This window comes from Armigeres subalbatus, chromosome 3 (genome assembly GCF_024139115.2).
Source record: "Armigeres subalbatus isolate Guangzhou_Male chromosome 3, GZ_Asu_2, whole genome shotgun sequence".
Taxonomy (NCBI): Eukaryota; Metazoa; Arthropoda; class Insecta; order Diptera; family Culicidae; genus Armigeres; species Armigeres subalbatus.
Window position 1 is genome coordinate 412423001 of NC_085141.1, and position 19761 is coordinate 412442761.

Here is a 19761-nt window from a genome sequence, read left to right on the forward strand (position 1 = left end):
GTAGCCTGGCCATTGAGAGATGAAGACTTACAGCCCTGAAAAGACCAGGGAGGTCCATGGACGTGACTTATAAAATAAGGGTTTATTTTACGTAATATGCCCCACAACCCCCCGGGCCACCCTAATTTCCATAATGTAATACAAAAATACTTTCGCATAGCAAGATGGCCTTTAAAAATACTAGCTGACATTTAACCTTAGTTAGTTTTGGCCAGGAAGGGCACATTATACCGTCTTACCCTACCAAATTTTCAATGAAATTTTTGACATAAATAATTTCATCATTTCATTGACGTAATAAATGGACGTTTCCTTCTCCCTAGACCCAAGGCTGCACCTCAGAAAGTTTTAGATTGACAATTTCCATCATTGTTCCATCATTTCCATCAATTTCCATCGACTTTACGATACTACCCATATTTCCATTACCCATAATATCACTACACCGTATGAGCCAGTACCCAGAATTAGTCATTACTTCATTACTTAAACTTCATTTCAATGAAAAATTTGTTTTCTCAATAAAACTTTATTCAGAATTCATATGAATGAATAATAGTTTTTCATGACTGGCCTATCATTTGCCCGACTTTTAACGAACATCGGGTGAATTTTTCAGACCGGTTCACACGTTCTACACTTTTTGTTTTTGTTTTCGATTTTTAAAATAGTTAGAAATTAAAAAAAAATGTATGATTAAAAGTGAGTGAGTAAGTGGGTGAGTTAGAGTGAGTGAGCGAGTAAGAGTGTGTGAGTGGTTGAGCAAGAAAGAAAGAGCGAGTGATGAGTAAGTGGATGAGTGAGTGTGTGAGTGGTTGAGCAAGAAAAAAAGAGCGAGTGATTGAGAGTAAATGAGTGAGTAAAAGCGGATGAGTGAGTAAGAGTGGGTGAGTGAGTAAGAGTGAGTGAATGAGTTAAAGTGGGTGAGTGAGTACTAATTAGCGAGACAGAGAGAGTAACTGAGTAGGGGTGTGTGTGTATGAGAGAGAGGTCTGTTTGTCTTCGGGAAGTCGCGTTGACTTGCAGAGGTATCATAACTGATCGCCATTTGGCCAAATAGGGCATTTGGCCGAATAGGACATTCCCAGCAAACAATTTAAGGCCCAAATTACCGTAATCCAGCCATTGACAAGAAAACAGCCACGTGCTTGTACCACCCCCAGGAAAAAATCCGCCCACTGAGGAGAAAATGCATTCCCCAGCTGAATCGGGGAAGCACTCTTGTTTTAAAACTACATCAATATATAGTGGTGACTTCAATACATCCGTGGGATGCTTCATTTGGATGAATTTCGTAATATTATTTGAAAAAACTGCCTTTTGCAGAAAATATTGCAAAGCTGAAAAAATATTTTCCCAGGAGGGGAAACCGTCGATTTACTCTCACGCTCTCTTATACTTTGCAGATACTCGAAAATCATCGTTCAGTGTTGCGTGTTGATTTGTTCTATATGTTATGCTTGTTTTCTCGAATATGTACGTAAACATCAAGCAATAATCTATGAAAATGATGCTTTTCATGCTATATATTGACACTAAATATTAAATGTGAGCTAGAACTGTAAAAACGCAAGCATTCATAAGCAACGCAGGTTATTTATTTTTTCATAATTCAAGTGTTGATAATGTAATGTAATGCTAAAATAATAATGTTATGCTAAAACGGCATCACTTTTCATGTACACAGAGAGAAGACCGATCATATGGTCATGTAAACAATCCATTGAATCTGGACGAACATTTGAGAAGGTAGTCAACTGCATCATAATTTTACATTCATGTAAAATGCATGTAGGAAATTGTGTAATTAGGAGAAGGATGCACAACAAATCAATCTCAGATGCATGTTTGAGGTTGTTTATGCGTATCACTATAATCTGTGCGCTGTATAGGTATTGAAAAGGACGTTAATATTTTGTGGAAATATATAGAGTTTGATACCTTTTCAAATGTTTGTGTACTTTGTACAAAATCAGATCTGAGCGAATGAGTAGGCTCTCCGCAAAAAAAAAGAAGCGAACAGCAAGAAAAAGAAGTCGATTTGATGTATGACATTTGAACTTTAAGCTGAATAAGTTAGTTTTTCAGTCGAATAAGGTTAATTTTGCCTGCATAAGCGCTTTATTCGTCTTAAAAGTTTGTTGGGTTTGGCCGAATAGGACATATGGCCGAACAGGTCAAATGAAAAGTGAGAAATGAGGTGTGAAAAGTGAGACGTCTCACTTCTCAATACTTATTTCCCACTTTTCATGTAAAAAGTAAAATGCAAAGTGAGTAGTGAGACGACACACTACCCACTTCGCACTACTCACTTTTTACAGTGAGAAATGAGAAATAAGAAGTGAGACGTCTCACTTCTCAATTTGTATCACTCACTTTTCACAGTAAAACTCACTTCTCACTTTTTGCAGTGAGCTGTAAGAAATAAGAAGTGAGAAGTGATACGTCTAATTTCTCATTCCTCATTTCTCACTTCTAACTGTAAAAAGTGAGAAGCGCGAAGTGAGTAATGAAATGTCTCACTACTCACTTTTCATTTCTCACTGCTAACTGTAAAACTCACTTCTCACTCCTCATTTCTCACTTCTCACTGTGAAAAGTGAGCAGTGTGAAGTGGGTAACAAGACGTCTCACTACTCACTTTGCGTTTCTCACTTTTCACATTGAGAAGTGGGAAATAAGTAGTGAGATGTGAGACGTCTCACTTTCAACACCTCATTTCTCACTTTTCGAATGACGTATTCGGCCAGATATTGCCTTCGGCCAAATGTTCTATTCGACCAAACGACCTATCCGGTCAAATGACCTTTTCGGCCAAATAACTTATTCGGCCGGATGACCGAATATTATAAAATTGCACTCAATTTTGAAGCTGTTTATAAAATTGATCATAAATAACTGAATATTTGACTATTGTACTTATATGTGAGTAGTCTACATCAGACTGAAAAGCGAAGCTAAACGGATTGGACAACACGTCGAAGACGAAGTACATGATAGGAAGAGGCTTAAGAGAGGTCAATGTGAGCCACCCACCACGAGTTTCTATCGGTGGTGACGAAATCGAGGTGGTTGAAGAGTTCGTGTACTTGGGCTCACTGGTGACCGACGATAACGATACCAGCAGAGAAATTCGGAGACGCATAGTGGCTGGAAATCGTACGTACTTTGGACTCCACAAGACGCTCCGATAGAATAGAGTTCGCCGCCGTACAATGTAAACAATCGCATATTCAAAGTGTTTTACTGTACTTTTCCCAACACTGACCAGCAGAGAAATTCGGAGACGCATAGTGGCTGGAAATCGTGCCGCCGTACCAAACTGACAATCTACAAAACGCTCATTTGACCGGTAGTCCTCTACGGACACGAGACCTGGAAGATACTCGTGAAGGACCAACGCGCATTTGGAGTTTTCAAAAGGAAAGTGCTGCGTACCATCTATGGTGAGGTGCTGATGGCGGACTGTATTTGAAGGAGGCGAATGAACCACAAGTTGCATGAATTGCTGGGAGAACCATCCATCGCTCACACCGCGAAAATCGGACGACTGCGTTGAGGCGGGCACGTAGCCAGAATGTCGGACAGTAACCCTGTGAAAATTGACAACGATCCGACGGGCTTGAGAGGGTTAGGTGCGCAGCGGGCAAGGTGGATCGGTCCGGTGGAATATTACTTTCGGACCCTCCGTATAGACTGCGTGGTTTGCGACGTGTAGCCATGGACCAAGCCGAATGGAGAAGACTCTTATATATCGCACATGCCACCTCGGCCTTAGTCTGAATAAATAAATAATATAATTTTTTATATTATCATTTTAACCTTTGATCATCGACTAGTTTGCATTCATTTACATTTAGCATTTGTGTCGAATCGATTCGAACCTCAACCTTAGTCTGAATAAATAAATAATAGAATTTTTTATATTATCATTTTAACCTTTGATCATCGACTAGTTTGCATTCATTTACATTTAGCATTTGTGTCGAATCGATTCGAACCTCAAAATCCGAACCGAACCTCACTTCAACCCATCCTTATCCTACCCCAGAGTGTTCAAGTGGTCTGCAAGGACTCTTCTAACATTACCCTTTTTATTATCGGTCTTGGATTGACTTGCGCTCTCAATGTCCCACCAAACGCTGCAAAATGAGAATGAGAATTAAAATTACCCCGTTGCATCCCCATTGGGAGAACCATCCATCGATCATACTGCGAAAATCGGACGACTGCGGTGGGTCGGTCTCGTAGCCAGAATGTCGAACAGTAGTTTGGTGAAAATGGCTTTCGGCAACGATTCTACGGGCACAAGAAGGCGTTTTTTTTTCGGCAGTAAGCCTCAAAGTAACAAGAGAAAAATTACACAAATCAAGCCGAAATTGACACTTTTGCGAATATTATTGATAAACGAGCATTTTGTTAATAATGGAACATATACCCATAATCATGACCATATTAGTAACATATATTTATTACAGAATTAGACAGAAAAAGTAGCTCGAGTTAAACAAGGATAGAGGAGATTGAATAAGTTTCACCTCTAAGGGTAATTTGCGAAGTGATTATACAAATTCACCAAACTAGGCTGTGCTGTCTGTGCCATTTGATTCTCTATCTTATGAAAAAATGTTAAACAAGTTGTTTAAATTTTTAACCTTCGAGCAAGGTTAATTCAATTGACTCGGACCCCTCGCCTCGGTCATTAGGAGCAGATCAATCTTTAAGCCACTTGAAATGAACCACTTTTCAATCCGGTAAGCCTATTTGGCGATCAGCCAAATACATTCGGATGCCAAAAACCGTTACCCTCCAAGGCTCTTTTTCTCTCTTTCGCTGATTTGTTACCGTGTTCTCGGGCTTGTGATCCGGAAACTTATCGGATCCACAGATCTGCACTTTCTTCGTAGACGTGTACCAACCGGACCGACACACCCCAATGGAGAGAAACGAAAAATTGACACAATTCGGTCAAAACATCCGAAAAGTTCACTTACCGCTGCGCTGGTACCAAATTGGATATTCGTTTGTTTGCCGCCTCTTCCGAATGACTAATCAGGTAGCGGAGACCGCATTAAGACAAACACCGCACCGCCTTGGGGATCAACAGATTTTTTTTCCAGCGTCCGGCTTTGCCGATGATCGCTTAGTCAAGTGGGACCTTGGAAATAGCTGGAATATTAATGAGTCGATACCATCGCCAGCAGTTAATTATCCAATTCTGTATTTCGGGTCAGATTTTGGTGCCATCACTGAACTGAGCGGATGGAAATGAATCGAAAGACGTGAATGCGCCCAGATAATTCCGGGCGACGAACCCCTCTAGTCTGTAGCCAATTTGTCAGCGAGGTAACAACAACCTCTTAAATCGCATCGACCGACTGGGCAATGCGACATTGTTGTTTCGCAAGGGCCTAAGTCGAAACATTATTAATACCACTGTGAGACGACTTTGATCGGAATTTGGTAGAGTCAGCGTTTTCTATCAAAAGGCAGTGAAAAGTCTCAAATTATTCAAGCACCAGTTGTTCACGATCTGAACTTAGATCTTCATAAAACAACAATGTCGTTTTGTCAGCCCTCTACGCTTGACTTTGCAATCTGATGATTAGGGTACTATTACCAAGTTCCCACTCCGAACGATACCCAGTTCCAATGGGGAACAGTGTCGCTATCATTAATTAACTTCTTACTGAAACTGCGCCCGCATCGTAAACCGAAACAGGCGGGCAAGCGAGTGTCAATCGTAAACAAAACAAAGCAGAGCGCGCAATCCACTTGCGGTCGGTTCCGAAAATATTTGTAGTGGAAGAAACACGCGGTTACTTTGCCGGGACAGCTGCTGAACCTTTTCATTCATTTTTTTTCGGGTCCACAGCCCCACAACGATGATGGAGTAGATGCGGTGCGGTGGGGATCACCGACCCAAGCGCACACTCCAAATTAAGCTTATCTTCATCGCTTATACGTTGTTGTCGCTTTTGTTGTTCGTATCTCCGTGGTTCGCGCGCGTCCGTCATCTGTCGGAACACGGTTTGACGAGATAGTGTATCGCACTTTTCTCAAAACCGAAGCTCACGAGCAACCTGACAGAGGCGGACGGCGGTGGTGGTGCGACGTGGCACCAGCCAGCCAGCCAGCACTGATCAAGTGGGAGAGAAATCGACGACATTAACAATCGTGAATCAGCCAGCGAACGCGCCGAATATTTTTGGAACTCGTTCAACTACGAACAGGCATTGTATTTCTGGTGATAAATTGAAGGACAGTCGCATTGACTTCTAATGGTCTACTTCTGCTTATGAATGCAATAAATTCAGTTCCTTTGTAAAGGGTGGTACCATAATTGTGAAGTGCCGCATCATAACAGGTGTTCGCTAAATTAATTAACCACAAGGCTCCGATATCATTCCGAAAAGTAAAAAGTACCCAAATTAACAGCCCTTGTTAGATGTTTTGCGGTCGAATAAATATCCAAACGGCTGAATCCATCCATTTCCGATGGCCTTTCTGGGAGGGCAACTTTCGGCTAGGAGCCGCAGATAGGGCCCGCCGTGAGATGTTGTCGTATTCTTGCATTGGTTTATTTTCCCATTTGCTTTTGTTTTTTGTCGCCTCCTCGGTTCGATAGACGGTAACGATTCTACGATGGATAAGCGAAAGCAAAAACAGAGATAAAGTGCAGTAACAAAGGGACATGGAAAGTGGTGACGGCGGGCGGGCAAGCAGTGCACAGGTTGATGGCGGAACAACATCAACCAGGGCACATCCATTTCCACCGAAGATGCGTGTGTTTGCTTGTGATCTGCTGCTGTGCGATCGAACAAAGGGCATGTTGGAAAACTCAACGATCTGGATGGGCGGTGTTTGAAGAGATTTCAGTCTTGTTTCTTTGATCTTGTGATATTCAGGTGCTTTTGAGCAGGAATAATTAAATTAGTTAGGGTCACATACAATCAACGGGCGGTATGCCATTTCTTTTGTTTTGCTGCGGCTTTTGCAAGCTGGTAAAATGCCGATGGTAAAATGCCTGTGGTCGGTATAGGTGAAATTTTTGGGCGTATTATTTCATAAATCAATGTGGGTGGCAAAACATGCAATAATTGTAGACTTGTAATTTAGTACAAACTTTAACGCTAAACAAAAAAGAAAGTCATGACAAGTAGAGTTTTATAAGTAATCTTAAATAAAGGCGAGATATTTTTGAATAAAATCAAATCAAACTAAAACAAATAGATTTTGAGAAATTGATTACATGACATTAAAATCATGACATTCTTCAAAGTTTTGTTGAACGTTTCTTGGTCGCAAGCGGATTTTGAAAGCTATGTTTTTGAAATCTTTGGTAATTGTGAGATGCTGAGGCCCGGCCACCTCGCAGATTTAATGGTTAATAACTTCCAGGATTCCGAATTAAGAAATAATTAATTCCAGACCGAACTCGGAGAATTGAACGCAACCGTTCATAGCACGGTTTTACAATAGAGCAATGACATACCCCACTAAGCGACTTAAATTTCAATTATTGACTCAGAGACAACGACAACATATAAACACTTCGGCAGTATATTCCGCTTCAAATCACACACTGCAATGTACTGCCCATGATCGCATATTTGTAACACTCGCATTTTTGTTCATTTTGTAAAAAGCCTGTGAATCGTTCAGAAAGCTCAATTCACTGCATCTTATCCCATAATAGTAAAATAGGCTTTACTATCTTGCTTATCTGTGGTAAGTTGGAAATGATTGAGTTTGTGGGGAGGATTGACAAACAATTTAAAAAATCAAACAAAATGAAAATGTTACAAATATGCGATCATGGGCAGTGTAGTTCTCAACAAGTTTGAGCTCGTTGTGCAAATCGCGAGGTTTTGTATTGTGAATTTTATTTATGTCGTTTTTGTTTTTTGCATTTTCATTCGAAACAAAACCATACGAGTGCAAATGCGCCACCCTATAATGATATTAAAAAAACTTTTATTCTGTTTTCAAGATATGTTCATTCCATAATATATTTGGTTGGCTTAAATAGCCTTGTACGTTGCGGAGCACATTCGCTTTTTCTATTCTGAAATCTACTCGCAACAAGCGTTTGTCTCTATTTGTAAATAAGAAGACAATGATCATCTGTCTTCTTGCATCTAGCAAAGGAATCGGATTTCAATGAAGTTTTTAATAATCTATCAGGTGTCAATATGTAGATTTTTTAAAAATAGATAATCGTAGTTTGCAGAGGTCGCAACAAAAATCTTTCCAAACTAGCTTTAAAAAAATAAACGCAGTATTTTATCTCCTGCAGATAGGGATAAGGACAATAGGGCACTGCACGGACACATTTCTTTTTCTTTCGTTCTTCATAAATTTTGACGTTTACTGGCCTTGTTGTTTTCTAATTTCTTAGCAGCGAGAAAGGGACAAAGCAGTCCGTGCAGTGCCCTATTCTTGAAGCCAGGTGTGGGGAATAAAGTAAGCCTGAAAAAAGCATTTGCATTTGTTGGTTACATTGATGGATAAAGTGGAACGTATTTCTTATTTCATGATAAAAATAATGAAATAAACTAAAATATGTAAAAATGAAAATAATAAAAAAAAAAGATAACTAATTTGAAATTCAATCGTAGTAGGCATTTGAAATGCCGGCATGCTGAAAAACTAATGAGAAGAAATTTGAAATATAATCTCAGTAGGCTGACAGGGAATTCTAGATTATTAGAACAGTGAAAATAAATGATGATCATTTAGTTTTCTGGTTTTGAGGCGTGAACATTTAAATTATCCTTCGGTGTTCTGCGCTTGTTTTCGTTGGTAAAAGCACATAACATAAGTGGATCTTCGAACAAAATCCAATCCAAAAGTTGACCCCTTTTGATGAGCCAAAACTGTTATAATTGGGAACGGGAACATCGTTATGTCATTTTCAAGTGTAAACAAATACCATATGATCAGAAAATTATAACACTTTTTCCCAAGACTACAAAGACTGTAGCCAAAGTATGATGATATTTATCTTTCAATATCAATTTTTCACATTGTTTTTCAAACTGATGGATTGCATCCAAAAGAAGGTCTCTCCTATGTCGTTACGAACCAATTTATATTTTATGAAATCTCATTTGATTTATTTATTTATTTGATTTTGGATGAAATGTTCGTCTTTTATCCATTTTAACTTATTTATCATACGAAAATAATATTCCTCTGAAATTAATATAATATTTTCGAGTCAGCATGGTAAAAATCTTGAAAAGTATATTCCTTACAACTGTTCTACATTGGGAACGAATCTTTATATACGCAGTCTTCGGTTTTTTCGAAAGGATGACGAGGGATACACCAATGTTTGTCTACGATGCGCAACAATCACAAAATAGATAGATTAGAGTGAAATCAGTAGTGATTCAGTTTGGTTGCAAATTTTCGAATACTATTCTAGTTTGAATATGAGCCAAAATAGAACAAACTCACAGGCTTCCCCAGCAGTGTTCTATTCATGTTTGATTGTTTTTCCATTAAATGAAATGATTATGTTGCTGCTGAGGAAGGCGCGGTAAATGCAAAGTGGATTGATCCGTACATAAAATGACGCATTCATGCACCAAAACAATTGAAAAATATTTGAATCTCGTGATTCATTCGTGGTTCAAATCTGCAGAAAATAGAACGGAGCGGTATAACAGCGGTATTGAATCTCGACTGTTTTAAAAATGAATCTTGAGCCACTGCTGTTAAAGTGCATGATTGTGCATGAAAGTCGCAATGTCGTATCGTTTCGAAGTCTCAAAAGTAAATCTATATTTCGTTTCGTTTCGATCCGAATCAACATAGACATTTTGAATTTCGTTTCGTTTCGTTTCGTTAGGAAAAAGTGTGTTATCGCATACCCTTAATTATATTGTATATTTGAATACGATTCGCGTTGCAATTATACAAAAGATTTCTCCTAGTGGCATTGGGTGTTAAGGAGCTGAAATTGTTTTTTATAATTAATTGGAGATTGGGGTAAACAATATTAACCCTTATGCGGCCAACAAAAAAAACACACGTCGATGGCCGACAGGGTACCCGTGTTCCACTAAATTGATATTCTCATAACTTCAACAATTTTCAACCGATTTGGATAATTTTGACAGTTTTGGAAACAGAAACTCATATACTTTTTGCCTATTGTCAAAGTTTACAGCATATGCCCATGGTTATACAAGAAATCTTTGAAGTAAGGCTTAAGAGTCTACACGCGTAACCAAAGGCCATTCAGCCAGTTTCAAATATGCTACAAGCTCTTTGCGCTTCTTAGAATTGAAGGTGTTTACAGTATATGCTTCGGGTAATGCAAAAATCCCTGAAATGAAGTCTTAGTCATCCGAGAAATCCCTGGAGTAAAGCCTAAAGATCTACTCGCGTAACCAAAGGCCTATTATGCAAATTCAAACACGGTACATGCTCTTTGTGGTACTTAGCATAGAATGCGTTCACAGTATATGTTCCGAGTCATCCAAGAAATCTCTGGAGTAAGGCCTTAAGGTCTACACTCGTAACCATGGGTCTATGGACTTGTCTCAAGAGTGGTACATGCTCTTTGCGCATCTTGAAATCAAATGTGATCACTACATATGTTCTGCGCAATCAAAGAAATCTCTCGGATAAGTCCTCTGGCGCTTTCATTGCATATGTTCATGGTCATCCAAGAAAACCCTGGAAAAGGCCTTCAGGTCTACACGCGTATCCAGAGAACTTTTAGATTGTTTCAAAACTGGTACATGCCCTTTGTGGTACATAGAATAGAACGCCTTTATTGCATATGTTCATGGTCATCCAAGAAAACCCTGGAAAAGGCCTTAAGATCTACACGCGTAACCAATGATCTTTCAGATTTTTCCAAAAGTGTTACATGCCCTTTGTGGTACATAGAATAGATCGCGTCCATTGCATAGGTTCATGGTCATCTAAGAAAACCCTGAAATAGGCCTTTAAATCTGCATGGGTACCCAGAGATCTTTTGGCTTGTTTCAAAAGTGGTACATGCCCTTTGTGGTACATAGAATAGAATACGTCCATTGCATATGTTTATGGTCTTCCAAGAAAATGCTAAAATAGGCCTCAGGATCTTCACACGTAACCTTTCGGATTGTTTCAAAAGTGGCATATGCCCTTTTTGGTACATAGAATATACCGCTTTAATTGCATATGTTCATGGGTCTCCAAGAGAACAGCAAGAACTTCACGCGTAACCAGAGTTCCTTCGGCCTAGTTGAATAGTTATACATGCCATTTATAGTACGTAGAATAGAATGCACCCATTTTAAATGTTCATGATCATCCAAGAAAACCCTGAAGTAAGGCATTAGGATCTACACCAGAGATATATCAGCCTGTTTTAAATTTGGGCCATGCCTTTGGGGCCCATGAATAAAATGCGTTCATGGCATATGCTAATGGTCATCCTAGAAATTTATGGAGTTAGACTTCAAGGCTTACACGAATATCTAGAGGGTCTATAAGGTCACTCCTTACGGAATCCAAGTTTCAAAGTGCTCGCGTTTTCGGGGGCACACAACTCGATACGGGAGCAACGCACAACTATCATTTTTTATTATTTCACGCATGCTGCGATGCGAATCAAAAAAAAATACAGTTGTGCGCCGCCTCCGTATCGATTGGTGTGCCCCCGAAAACGCGAGCACTTTGAAACTTGGATTCCGTGAGGAGTGGCCTTAATCTAATTTTAATATGGTACATGATCTTTGCGATATTAGCCCGTTTTTTCCCTCACGTTCTCGGCGTGAAGTTGTATCGTTCCAATTTATTTACATTTTGCATTTCCAAAGCATAGACTTCATATTAGTGATATCAATGAAGTTTGTCTACTACCTGGAACCAACAACAACAAGACAACAATAACTACTTGAATGCTAATATATCAAGATGAGGTTTCACATCTTGTTTATTCTTCAATAACTGCCCAGAGCTAATGACAACAACTTGAACTACTTGAAATGCAAACATATATCAACAGCCTTCCGTTCGTGGGTTGATCTACAGATCATTCCTATATGGAGTTCATAGACTACCTAGTACCATGGCAAAAACAAAAACTACAGCAGACGTTCGATAACTGCAAGTCATTTAACTGCAATCCGATAGTTGCAACAGTTTTACAGTTATCAGACCGCTAAACTTCAAACCGATGTCAGACTCAATGACAGCTGCATTGCGCTGCACATTTAGATGCACTTTTCTTGTATTTGACGTTCGATTGACAACCGTTTGACGTCTAGAAGGCGTTGCAGTTATCGAACGGCATTCGATAACTGAAAAGTAAACATTTTGCAGTTATCGAACGGCTACTGTACTAGGAATGCGTATATTCACTCAGATGAGGTTGACCCGATTTTGTCACTCCCAGATTTTGTCTACCCCTGATTTTGCCTAACCCGATTTTATCACGTTTTCGACCCAATTTGCCGCAAACAATGAAGATTTTCATGAAATAACTTTCACTGCCTGTAGCTTATTATGAATCATTTATGAGTACCTGTTGATAAGTTTGTACGTCTCTTCGACAAAAAAATACGGATTACATTCACGTATTCTGCCTTGCCTTCATTACGGAGCCCACGACAATGAAAATAACTACTTAAAATACAAACATATACCAAGAAGGAGTCTCACAACTTGCTTATTTTCAAATAACTGCCTCTATTAAGGAGGTTGATCCATCGACCTTGACTCTATTTCATAGACTACCTGGAGCTCAAGACAACAACAAGAACTACTTGGAATACAAACATATATCAAGATGGGGTCACAAAACTTGTTTATTCTTCGACAACTGCCTCCATTACGGAGATTGATCTAGAGAACTTCGGTGGGGATTGATCCAACGAAACCAGTACGCTAGACAGGTGTTTTCCCTACTTAACTATGAAGGACCTCCGTCGTCCTCCGCAGCTTAGCGGGTACTGATGAAACCAAATTCACAGCACCGGGCATGTAGCCGAACTCTCGCAATACATTCTCAGAACTAACTCTCTCATATATGTTTTTGTACAATGCCAACCAAGTAGGATGAGTATTTAGTGTTATCTGGCTCCTACACACTTGCTTCATCACCAACGGCGTTCGATGAAGTAGGGTTGTGTGAGATTGGGCCAGTTGGTCGTCAGATCCCAACTCGACCACATAAGCGAAGAGAGATCGCCTTTCGAGTTCAGTACATTCAAAGTTAATTGCCTATGTTCCGGGTATTGAGCCACCCGGAGTGGAAATTAATTACTATGTCTGAAACTCGATTATGCATATGCACAACATGTAATAGATTAAGTTTGGAAAAGGTATTGGAGGAAAACCGCTACCTTCCATCCCTCCCAGTTGTTCTTCAATAACTGCATCCGTTACGGAGGTTGATCCACCGACCTTGACTCTATGGAGTTCGTAGACTACCTGGAGCCCACGACAACAACAAGAGCTACATGGAATACAAACATATACCAAGAAAGGGTCACGCTACTTGTTTATTCTTCGATAACTGCCTCCATTACGGAGATTGATCCGAAGATCTTGACTGTATGGAGTTCGTAGACTACCTGGAACTCACAACAACAACAAGAAATACATGAAATACAAACATATACCAAGAAGGGGTCACGCAACTTGTTTATTCTTCAATAACTGCCTCCATTACGGAGGTTGATCCACAGACCTTGAATCTATGGAGTTCGTAGACTACCGGGAGCCCACGACAACAAGAACTACTTGGAATACAAACATATACCAAGAAGAGGTCACAAAACATGTTTATTCTTCAATAGCTGCCTCCATTACGAAGATTGATCCACAGACCTTGACTCTATGGAGTTCGTAGACTACCTGGAACCAATGACAACAAGAACTACTTAGAATACAAACAAATACCATGAAGGCGTGACAAAACTTGTTTATTCTTCAATAACTGCCTCCGTTACCAATGTCGAACCCCATACCTTGACTCTATGGAGTTCGTAGACTACCTGGAGTCCTCGACAACAACAAGAACTACTTGGAATACACACATATACCAAGAAGGGGTCACGCAACTTGTTTATTCTTCGATAACTGCCTCCATTATGGAGATAGATCCGAAGATATTGACTGTATGGAGTTCGTAGACTACCTGGCACTCACGACAACAACAAGAACTACATGAAATACAAACATATACCAAGAAGGGGTCACACAACTTGTTTTTTCTTCAATAACTGCCTCCATTACGGAGGTTGATTCACCGACCTTGAATCTATGGAGTTCGTAGACTACCTGGAGCCAACGACAACAACAATAACTACTTGGAATACAAACATATATCAAGAAGGGGTCACAAAATTTTTTAATTCTTCAAACGCTGCCTTCATTACCGAGGTCGATCCCCAGACCTTGACTCTATGTAGTTCGTAGACTACCTGGAGTCCTCGACAACAACAAGAACTACTTGGAATATACACATATACCAAGAAGGGGTCACACAGCTTGTTTATTCTTCATTAACTGCCTCCATTACGGAGGTTGAACCACAGACCTTGAATTTTTGTAGTTTGTAGACTACCTGTAACCAATGACAACAACAAGAATTACTTGGAATACAAACAAATACCAAGAAGGGGTCACACAACTTGTTTATTCTTCAATAACTGCCTCCGTTACTGAGGTTGATCCACAGATCTTGACTCTATGGAGTTCGTAGACTACCTGGAGCCCACGACAACAACAAGAACTACTTTGAATACAAACATATACCAAGAAGGGGTCACGCAACTGGTTTATTCTTCGTTAACTACCACCATTACGGAGATTGATCCGAAGACCTTGACTGTATGGAGTTCGTAGACTACCTGGAATCAATGACAGCAACAAGAACTACTTGGAATGCAAACATGTTTTAAGAAAAGGTCATTGGATGACCCGGAACATATACTGTGAAAGCATTATATGCTAAGCACCATAAAGAGCATGTACCGTTTTAAAATTTACACGATAGACCTTTGGTTACGTTTCCAGGGATTTTTTGGGTGACTTAGGCCTTACTCCAGGGGTTTTTGGAGACCCAGAATGTATACTGTGAACACCGACTATTCTAAGAAGCGCAATGAGCATGTAATATATTCGAAACTGGTTGATAGTCCTTCGGTTACGTGTGTAGTCTCTTAATTTTTACTTCAAAGATTTCATGTATAACCATGGACAAAAGCTGTAAACCTTGACTATGGGCAAAAAGCATATAAGTTTCTGTTTCCAAAACTGTCAAAATTATCTAAATCGGTGGAAAATTGTCAAAGTTATGAAAATATCAATTTAGTGGAACACGGGTACCCTGTCGGCCATCCACGTGGTAAAAAAAAATCAGATGCCCTCCCCACGTCCCACCTCACTGTATCAACGTGATTTTCTCACAGATGCTACATTTTATGGAGTTCTTAGATGTCACTGAGTTTCAGCTTTCAGCTATAAAATTCATTGAAATATCACCACTTGAATTTGAAAAAGGAACACCCGAATAGAATGATATTATACATCTATTTTTCTAGTTATCGTTTTTCGATTACAGCGAATTGTAATAGAATTTTAATGGAATCATAAAAGTATCAAACAATAATTATACTACGAATAATATTCATGATAGCGTCTATAATAATTCGATTTTAGATGATACACTCAATGGGTCGTTAAGTATCGTTACCATTCAAAAAGGCCAATTTTTTCATATATTTTTATTGGGCGATTTTACCACATATCATTAGTTTATCATCATTTCTTTTTCTTGCAATGATTCGGAGTATAATCGATTTTAACAAAGAAGATTAGTAGTATGAGATTTCGTAAAACGAATTCCGGACCAAATAATTATTCAGTGTTTAATCCAGATTGAAAAGCGTGTAATAATTATTTAATCATATGATAACCGTATTATAGGAAGTATAATATTATTCTGCGAACTATGATACTGGATATGATAGTTAAGAAGGTGTTTTCTCAGTTTATAATAAATAAATGATCATCAAACAAGTTTTATTTATATTTAATTTACCATCTTATATAATTATTATTTATCATCTTATATTATATTGAAATTTTGTTGATTGATTTTTGATGATAATCAGTGCCTCTTCGCAGATTTCGATGGTGCTGCATGTTCCTATAAGAAATCAAAGAAAACAATGAATAACAGCTTGAAATCAGTCCTGGATGTGCATTTTTCATGCCCCGATTTCTTGATAAGCATGCCCCATGGAATAATTAGAACGCCAGCGCTGACTTTTATATAACATGGTTATTAAGACCATCATAAACTATTCTCACCTTCGCAAGCGTTTTTTCGCTGCTCAACCACATCCGCTCGCGCAATGGCGTACTGTTTCCCGGTATGAGGTTGATATTTCTGGAAATAAACGATAAATATATATTATTTATGTTTTGTATAATATAGTTTATACTTACATGCATTATAATCCGTTTAATTTTAGTTTTTCTTTCGCACAAACACAATGCACACCGCCATTAACTTCGAGAAAAAAAAACTTTAATGGCAGTTGGATCTGTTGCCGATGCGGTTGTCACTATCACACTGAAAAAGAAACAACTTCATTTCTGTGTTGGTGAATATCTAAATTATTTATGGTGAGATACGTATACAATAATATGATATCAGGTAATCCTTATTATAACATGTATAATCTGCAAATTATTATATATGATCGTGGTTTTATTTCTGTCAATCATATAATTGTACAAGTATCATACAGTTTAAAATGATTACAAGTGGAATGGAATGCCAATAATATCAACCATTCGGCGTACCATTTATTTCTATTCGGGACGGGTACCCCGTCGGCCGCATAAGGGTTAAAGTAGAAAAGAAATGAGTTTAAGGTATGTTACTGATTTAAAATTGTATTGATATTGATTCGATAAACTCGAACAAAGTCCATTCGTACGCCGCGCACGGGCTCTTAACCAGTAAACGATGAATATGTTTGGTGTTTGGTTGAAATATTATGTTTTTATTCGAAAAGCATATCAAATGCTCATTCATTGCTATGAGCATATTTATTAACCGCATTTCTCAAACATTTCCCATGTGTAGCGTCTCTCCCAGTGGTGTGGCATCGCACCCGAATTTGACATTTTTTCTAGCATGTATGTAACCGACTTTTTGCACTTTCAGTGCATGAAATCAAGGTTCATTTAATTCGAAATTTTTCGAAACGAAACGAAATTTTATTTTTTTTTTCGCGGAATTTTTATTAAATTGGTTTTACATTATATACACAATTCTGATTTCACTTTTTTGAAGTCAAATAACTGTTTTGCGACCAATGGAGTTATAATAACAGAAGAGGCAGCCTGTGATAAATCACCGCATTTTCGCCGCATATACCATTGACGATAAGGCAATACCCCAGATTTTTTGCCGCTTTCAAAGGAATTCATCGTAGAGCGTGTGCTCCCGAATTTGATCAATTTTATATTAGTAAGTATATAAAAATATAGAAATTGTGGGATTTTTTATATACGGATTCAAATTTCATTCAAAACCTTAGTTCGCTTAAGAGTAATTTAATAATACTGAAGCATACTTCATATTGTCATGTCAGCGTGGTGTCATAGTATTGAGCTTAGTGAAGGTTAGAATATGAATTATTAGAAGAATCCTTTCAATTTTTCAAAGACTTCATAGTCTTATATCAAAGACCCATAATCTTATATACAATCAGCTCAACGAACTGAGTTATTGTTTGTGTGCCCTTGGCATATAAGAACAGCGGTTATGGTCAGTATGAGCTGAAAACAATCATAAGTAAAGAGCTTTAAGATTTTTTTTTTGCGAATTCCATGCGAATATCTAGAAATGCCCACAAATCTTCAATGTTCCTTACATATTGTGTAAATAGTCAAAGAATGAGTTTGATTAACTGTACACATCGTAGTTGCTAATCTTGATTTGCCGAGAAACAGTAAATATGCACAGCTCATCAATTAAATAATATTCAAGGGCTACACAAAAATATTTTTATTGTATACTTGCTTCGGAGTTTCCAATTCATGGCCAATAACGATGCTGGTCACGTCCTTACAGTCAATTTAGGATTAGAACAGCAAAATTAGTTTAACACTCATTGATATAAAAGACCGAGGAATGCTCTGCATCTCCGTGAGCGCTACGGGAAAGGAATCGTTGGTTAGTAGTGAAGGTAATTAATGTGAAGCCCCTTGGTAAGCGACTAAATATTTATTGTAAACGAAGATATTTTGAAAACAAGAAGACGAAAACTGTGTTTCAAATCAATCCAACGCAAGATCAATGTGCTTCGTTTAATAAGCTTCTAGAATATGATCGCTTCCGCTTCCTAAATAATTTGTGCTCTTCGATGCAGACATTAGTTTTATCACTTCGCGTTCTCCCACACTAGCTGGCGTGATCAACATCAACAATGTCGATTGTACACTGGTTAAAACAAATTTCTGCTACGAGAGGTAGATTTTTACTTCGTGTTTTCCCGGACTAGCTGCCGTCCCATGACCAGCAGCAACACGCTCGATTCCGCATTCATATTAGTGAAAATAGTAAAAAATATCACAAAATATAAATTTGAATCTTGGAAACACTGAAAACGTTTTAAAGAAGAAAACTACATACGTATTTGTCGACTAAGAATGGGGTTATGTGGTAAGCGTTAATAGAAAAATTTTAACCTAAAGTTTTGAAAACAACTTTACGATTTTGTTCTGCGGCGCAGCCAAAATTTTGATAATATAAAGTCTGGTTCAAGTTTAAAATTGTTTCGAAATTCCGCGGAATTCCGTTAAATTTCGTTAGAAGCTAGTTTTTTTCTAGCGAAATTCTTGCAAATTTACGAAACGAAACGAAATCAAGAAATCAGATTTCGGCTTGCTCAAATTCCGCGAAATTCCGCGGAATTTCGTTTCGAACCACCTGAAACGAATTTTTTCGAAATACCGCATATGCTTAAATATAATGCAACGTACACACCAGTCAAGCAGTTTGACGAACATTGACTCCGCCCCAAGAAAACGCTTCGGTTGCTGCTTTGTTTGAACGTGTGTGGAGTTTTTCGACCAACCATTTGACAGTTGGCGGCTCGGTTGGAAAAAATTAAAACGGTTTGATTTTGGTTTGAGTTGTCCGGGGTGGAGTCAAGGTTTGCCGAAAATGTTTGAGCATTTGTGGTGAAGTTGCACAAACCCCCATATATTTTTTGATGGTTGGTGCTCAAGATGGCGCTTCGGTCGTTCGTGTGTGATATTGTTGGTCGAATAATTGATTGTTCGTGCCGCTGTTGGTAAAACTTGATAGATGTTTGAATAAACGAGAGGTGGATTCAGTGTTAGTCAAACTGCTTGACCGTGTGTACGTTTCATAAGTCACGTGACCCCTTGTTAGATCAAATACTGTTATACTATCTTCTGACGTTTCGATGTTCCATATAACAAATAAAAAGTGTTATAAGGGTACAACTTTTGCTACCCGAGTTACACATATGTTATGTGGTAAAAGGCAAATCGGAAGACGAATTTGCTAGGCTACGACACCAGGGTTTGCCGAAATCGCTGCCAGTAGCACTTGTGGTAAGTGAGACGACACACCTTCCAGTCATCATTTCTAACTTCTCATTTCTTACTTTTCACATAAGTGAGTAATAAAGTACCCTAGTAGCGCGATTCAGTTCGGTTTGGTTGCAGTAACTCCAATGTAACCTGATTTGGTCGCAT

At 38.6% G+C, this 19761-nt stretch overlaps 1 long non-coding RNA gene across 1 annotated transcript; it reads right to left on the reverse strand.

Annotated features, from left to right (window-relative positions):
* Positions 1–16032: 16032 nt before the first annotated feature.
* LOC134224217 (uncharacterized) lies at positions 16033–16839 on the reverse strand. Its single transcript, XR_009982870.1, has 3 exons — positions 16468–16839; positions 16330–16408; positions 16033–16165 (listed from the first exon to the last, which is right to left on the reverse strand). It is a non-coding gene; the product is annotated as an uncharacterized LOC134224217 (long non-coding RNA).
* Between the last annotated feature and the right edge of the window lie 2922 nt (positions 16840–19761).